This window comes from Pseudorca crassidens, chromosome X (genome assembly GCF_039906515.1).
Source record: "Pseudorca crassidens isolate mPseCra1 chromosome X, mPseCra1.hap1, whole genome shotgun sequence".
Classification (NCBI taxonomy): domain Eukaryota; kingdom Metazoa; phylum Chordata; class Mammalia; order Artiodactyla; family Delphinidae; genus Pseudorca; species Pseudorca crassidens.
In genome coordinates, this window is record NC_090317.1 from 10,614,037 (window position 1) to 10,620,801 (window position 6,765).

A 6,765-nucleotide genomic window follows, 5' to 3' on the forward strand; every position below is an offset into this window, starting at 1 on the left:
GTTCTTTTCATTCTGTTTCCTTTATTCTGCTCTGCAGTAGTTATTTCCACTATTTTATCTTCCAGGTCACTTATCCCTTCTTCTGCCTCAGTTATTCTGCTATTGATCCCATCTAGAGTATTTTTCATTTCATTTATTGTGTTGTTCATCGTTGTTTGTTTCATGTTTAGTTCTTCTAGGTCCTTGTTAAATGTTACTTGCATTTTGTCTATTCTATTTCCAAAATTTTGTATCACCTTTACTATCATTATTCTGAATTGTTTTTCAGGTAGACTGCCTATTTCCTCTTCATTTTTTAGGTCTGGTGCATTTTTATCTTGCTCCTTCATCTGCTGTGTGTTTTTCTGTCTTCTCATTTTGCTTATCTTACTGTGTTTGGGGTCTCCTTTTTGCAGGCTGCAGGTTCGTAGTTCCCATTGTTTTTGATGTCTGTCTCCAGTGGCTAAGGTTGGTTCAGTGAGTTGTGTAGGCTTCCTAGTGGAGGGGACTAGTGCCTGTGTTGTGGTGGATGAGGCTATATCTTGTCTCTCTAGTGGGCAGGTCCACGTCTGGTGGTGTGTTTTGGGGTGTCTGTGGACTTATGATTTTAGGCAGCCTCTCTGCTAATGGGTGGGGTTGTGTTCCTGTTTTGCTAATTGTTTGGCATAGGTTGTCCAGCACTGTAGCTTGCTGGTCGTTGAGTGAAGCTGGGTGCTGGTATTAAGATGGAGGTCTCTGGGAGATTTTCGCCGTTTGATATTATGTGGAGTTGGGAGGTCTCTTGTTGACCAGTGTCCTGAAGTTGGCTCTCCCACGTCAGAGGCAGAGCACTGACTCCTGGCTGGAGCACCAAGAGCCTTTCTTCCACACGGCTGAGAATAAAAGGGAGAAAACGTAGGGAGAATTAGTAGAAGTAGGAAGAAAGAAAGAAAGGAGGGAAGGAAGGAAGGAAGGAAGCAAGAAGGAAAGAAAGAAAGAAGAAAAGAAGGAAAGAAGGCAAGAAGGAAAGAAAAGAGGGAGGGAGGGAAGAAGGAAGGAAGGAGGGAAGGAAGGAAAGAAAGAAAGAAAGAAGATACAGTAAAATAAAATAAAGTATAATAAAGTTATTGAATTAAAAAATAATTATTTAGAAAAAAAACGGACGGATAGAACGTTAGGACAAATGGTGGAAGCAAAGCTATACAGACAAAATCTTACACAGAAGTATACACATACACCCTCACAAAAAGAGGTAAAGGGGAAAAAATCATAAATCTTGCTCTCAAAGTCCACCTCCTCAATTTGGGATGATTGGTTGTCTATTCCTGTATTCCACAGATGCAGGTACATCAAGTTGATTGTGGAGCTTTCATCCGCTGCTCCTGAGGCTGCTGGGAGAGATTTCCCTTTCTCTTCTTTGTTCTCACAGCTCCCAGGGGCTCAGCTTTGGATTTGGCCTCGCCTCTGCGTGTAGGTCGCTGGAGGGCGTCTGTTTTTTGCTCAGACAGGATGGGGTTAAAGGAGCCACTGATTCGGGGGCTCTGGCGCACTCACGCCGGGGGGAGGGAGGGGCACGGCGTGCGGGGCGGGCCTGTGGCGGCAGAGGCCGGCGTGACGTTGCACCACCTTGAGGCGCGCCGTGCGTTCTCCCGGGGAAGTTGTCCCTGGATCCCTGGAACCTGGCAGTGGCGGGCTGCATAGGTTCCCTGGAAGAGGGGTGTGGAGAGTGACCTGTGGTCGCACACAGGCCCCTTGGTGGCGGCAGCAGCAGCCTTAGTGTCTCCCGCCTACCTCTGGGGTCTGTGCTTTTAGCCGTGGCTTGCGTCCGTCCTTGGGGTCCGTGCTTTTAGCCACGGCTCGTGCCCGTCTCTGGGGTTCGCGCTTTTAGCCGCGGCTCGTGCCGTATCTGGGGCTCCTTTAAGCAGCGCTCTTAAACCCCTCTCCTCGTGCACCAGGAAACAGAGAAGAAAAAGTCTCTTGCCTCTTCGGCAGGTCCAGACTTTTTCCCGGACTCCCTCCTGGCCAGCCGTGGCGCACTAACCCACTGCAGGCTGTGTTCACGCCACCAACCCCAGTCCTCTCCCGGCGCTCCGACCAAAGCCCGAACCTCAGCTCTCAGCCCCGCCCACCCCGGCGGGTGAGCAGACAAGCCTCTCGGGCTGGTGAGTGCTGGTCGGCACCGATCCTCTGTGCGGGAATCTCCCCGCTTTGCCCTCCGCACCCCTGTCGCTGTGCTCTTCTCCGCGGCTCCGAAGCTCCCCCCTCCACCTCCCGCAGTCTCCACCCGCGAAGGGGCTTCCTAGTGTGTGGAAACCTTTCCTCCTTCACAGCTCCCTCCCACTGGTGCAGGTGCCGTCCCTATTCTTTTGTCTCTGTTTTTTCTTTTTTTTAATTCTTTTGCCCTACCCAGGTATGTGGGGAGTTTCTTGCCTTTTGGGAGGTTTGAGGTCTTCTGCCTGCATTCAGTAGGTGTTCTGTAGGAGTTGTTCCACGTGTAGATGTATTTCTGGTGTATCTTTGGGGAGGAAGGTGATCTCGGCGTCTTACTCTTCTGCCATCTTCCCTGGAACCCCCAACAATTAACACTTTAAAGGAAATATCTTCAATTACTTAGAATAGTATGCAGATAATTGATGAGATGCTCTGTTTTTTCTCAGAGAACTCTCTGGTTTGATTTCTTGTTTAGGTAGAAAGTAAGCAAGTAATTAAGGCTCAATAACTAAGCAGAAGGAGGATGAGACTGAACTAGAACAGGCGTCCTCACTCTCATGATTTTCTTATCTTCTCTGGCCCTCTTATGCCTTTGCTAGTCTCTGAGTGATAGCTTTGTTCATTCAGGTTGGCTATCACTTTATGGTTGAAACTTTGTCCATATTAGCTTCTGGGTTTACACTCTTACATATTTGTGGCAGAGATAAAACTGGCCAAAGATGAAACTCTAATCTTCAATTTGAAAAATTTCAGTGACTAAATGTTGGGGTTTATGTCTATTTCTTGTGCTAATCACTGGGTTAAGAGTGTGGTAAGACACCCATGCATTAGCTCAATCCTTGGGGGTCTGGAGACGGGGTCAGGTAGCTCCTGTTTGGGTCACCTTTAAGTTGGGACAAGGGGGGAGAAATGGTTCCTCCAAAGAAGAGCATGGGTGCAGCAAAGGTATAATCCTTGGGGAAGTTTCTGTGACCTGGGAAGTCATCCAAATTTGTGTCTACTCCAGGCCTGTGATTCAGAGAGTAAAAATATGAATAATTTGATGCAAAAAGATTGTGTATTTTCTCCTTAAAAGTATATAATGTATTCAACTCACTTGCTATTTAAAACTTTATATATGAATTCCAAAACAAAATGACAAGAATATCTCTTATCCTATCTACCTAAATTTTGAGGGTCATATAAGAGGATAAATATGCTGGATCTACACAAGTTATAAACCATGGTACATATTATCATAATCATTATTTATATCGGAGGTAGAAAGGGCAGGTAAGGGACTCTTTATTTTCCTTAGACACATTCTTCCTTTCTGTGAGCCTAAACTCTGGAAGGAACAGAAGAAAGACAAAGATTCTGCTGGGGAGGAGAAAACATTTCCAAAGTTTAAAGGTTTGGAGATGACTAGGAGAGATATGTGGCTGTTAGACATCTCACACCTGGTATTAGGTACATTCAAAATATACCCTAATGGGCTGTGAAATTTCAGATGACCCTTGGGCAGGGAGAGGAAATGGAAGAGTAGGAGGCCCAGAAAGGGGATTTCTAGGAATTCGTGTGTGTGTGTTGGGGCAGAAGTGGATTCTCCCATTCTGTGTCCAGCTCCAACCCACAGGGGTACCATCTCGTGTCTCTCTCGCTCTCCCTTGCCTGAGTGAGAGTCCTTATCTCAGCCCAAGAGAAGATCCAGAATCTGTAGACTCATTTCACAATATCTTTATTTTTAAGGTCAAACAATAAAAGTGGTTTCTAGAAGAAGAGATCCTGTAAAAAAATGAAGTTGTAAGGATATTCCAGAGCACTTACTCTTTGGTATTACCCAGTGTGAAGGTTAATTTTATATGTCTACTTGGCTAGGTCATGCTTCCCAGATATTTGCTGAAACACCATTCTAGATGTTGCCGTGAAGTCATTTTTTGGATGAGATTAACATTTAAATTATTAGAGTGAATTACTCTCCATAATGTGAGTGAGCCTTGTTGAATCAGTTGAAGGCTTTAAGAGAAAAAGACTAAGGTCCGCCTGAAAAGAAAGGAATTCTGTTTCCAGACTGTCTTTGTATTTGAATTGCAACATGAACTCTTCCCTGGATCTCCAGTTGGCTAATCTGCCTTGCAGATTGCAGACTTGCCTTCCTCCACAATTGTGTGAGCCAATTTGCCGTTTCCTTAAAACTTCTCTCTCTGTCTCTGTCTCTGTCTCTTTCCCCCTCCCCCTTTCTGTTTATGTCTAATAGGGAGATAGTAGGATAGATGTTGCATTTTATTGTTGTTTTTGTTGTTGGCTGCATGTGTTTGAGTGTGTGTTACTATAATGTGTATATGGTAATACTTGGCTCATGTTAGATGATCATGAAATGTTCGTTTTATTCAATGCCTTACAATCCTCCAGTTCTAAAAAAAACTTTTATAGGGGAGTGAAGAAGCTTTATCTGACTTGTAAGCATCAGAATCATCCTTTTGACATTGGGAAAAGGATCCCTAGCATATTTTCTAAGCTGAAAACAAATGAGCTGTTGCCATACAAAGCCAACATAATGGAGGTTATAAAGTTGAAAGTGGTGGCACCTGTGACAGATACTGTGCTAGAGACTGGAAAATAAAAGCCCCACCTCAAGGAGTACCCCCTAGAGTGGGGGAGACGAAGTTACTTAACCAGGCAAACGTATTATACAGTGACAGGTGCTAAGATGTAGGTACACGCAGAACGCCATGAGAAAGCAGACAAGGGTCCCTATCATGGGGTTAGGGTCAGGGGCTTCCCAAAGAAGGTGACAGCTGAGCTCTATCCTGAGTATGAGGAGGGATTTCAAAGGTAGAAAACGGTATGTAAGGATATTCCAGAGCATAGTAACAGCATAAGCCAAGGCTGAGAGTCATGAGAAAGCCCAACACATGAAGGAAACTAAAACATGCTATTGTGCTACTCGCTGGAGAGTCAAGGAAGACCCCTGCCCTCAGTTGACTCTCAGTTTCATAGAGAATGTAGGATATTTACATGCAAGAAAAACACCATCAAGCTAAGTGCGAAACCAGTAGTGAAAAGAAGAGTTTAGGGATGATGGGAGTAAGGATGGATCACTGTGAACCAGCTTCTAGGAGTTTAGTGGTGGAAAGGGAAATAAGGTTGAACCTTATGTGGAAACTAAGACTAGGAGAGAGAATGCAGAACCCATTCAAGGCAAGAGAAATGACACAATCAAGGAACTTCTAGGAAGGAAACAGTGGACCACATGGCCCAGTGTTTCTCAAATTGAGGCTATACTGCCCAACTAGTGAATACTCAGAAGTGTGTGGGGACATATAGTTGTCAAAGTGCCTGGGAGGAGCTACTGGCATTTAGTACCTTGAGATCAGTGATGCAAACCTTCTGTCATTCATCGAGATCCTTAGGTGAGATTACATAATTGAACCTAATAATTAACAAGCTTCAGGTTTGCCATGTGTATTTGTTATTTCAAAACCAAATTTATTTGGGGGAGATCCCCTACCCCTAACCCCCATCCCTTTTTTTTGGCAAGGATTTTGAAGTAGGTAAGATGCTTTAACCTTCACATCTTATGTATCTTTCTTTATGAGACTGGACGATACCCACCAGAATTTTGAAAAAGGGTGGCTGCCTTATTATGAAGAGGTCTAGAATAAATACAGGAGAACTTGTCCATGATCATACTGGGTGATTTTCTTCTTTCAGTCTTGTCTTCCTGACACCTTCCTGTCCACCTCCACCCCACACAGAAGAAAACTCTGGCCCTCTGTATTCAGAAATGCTTGGGGCATTTGGACTATAGACCTCGCAACATGATAGATGGGCACAAGAAGCTGGATTGCTTCAGCAAATCTAATTGAAAAGAAAACTGGATATTGGTGCCTCAGCCATGATGAATGAATACAAAATGCTATAGCCTGTTACCAAGTTATAATTCAGAAACTTGACGTTCCCACTTCTTTCCACCCAGGACCTTAGGCAAAACATTTTTGTTCTTCTTCCAAAGTTCAACCTAGCCAGTAGGCCTTTTATGAGACGACTGGCTGTGTTCTGATTATTGCAGAAATTAACAAAAAGCCAATTAATAGAAATAAATTTGGAGATGTTCCAGGATACAAAACAAAAAAGGGCCTCCCAAATTATCGCTAAACAATGAGATGGCTATCATTTCTAATGAGTAGTAAATATCTGCATCAAGGCAGTGTGCTCTCAAAAATGTATCAGGCTTCCTTCTCAGTGTATGAGATTAAGAATAATGTGCCCTCTCAGTATGACATAGAAAATCATTTATATCATCATGGAGTCCTTTCTGTATAACTAGAATAAAATGATTTCTTCTGTGTGAAATGGATTTCTACCTCCATCCCCCTCAAATTTAGTTACAAAAGGTTTAACCATGGCTCTATTCCAAGTTGTGTTTTGTTTTGTTTGGTATTTTTATAAGCTTAAACCAGCAGCTGTGCATGTTTGTGCAATTCCAAAGTCAGGATTTATATATGTAATTTTTCAACTGAGGGAAAAAGAAGTTAAAAATATCTTTAATGAATCACATGGAAAGCCACTGAAAGAAATATAACACCAAAGAAATGCTCTCTTTTATTTCTTTGT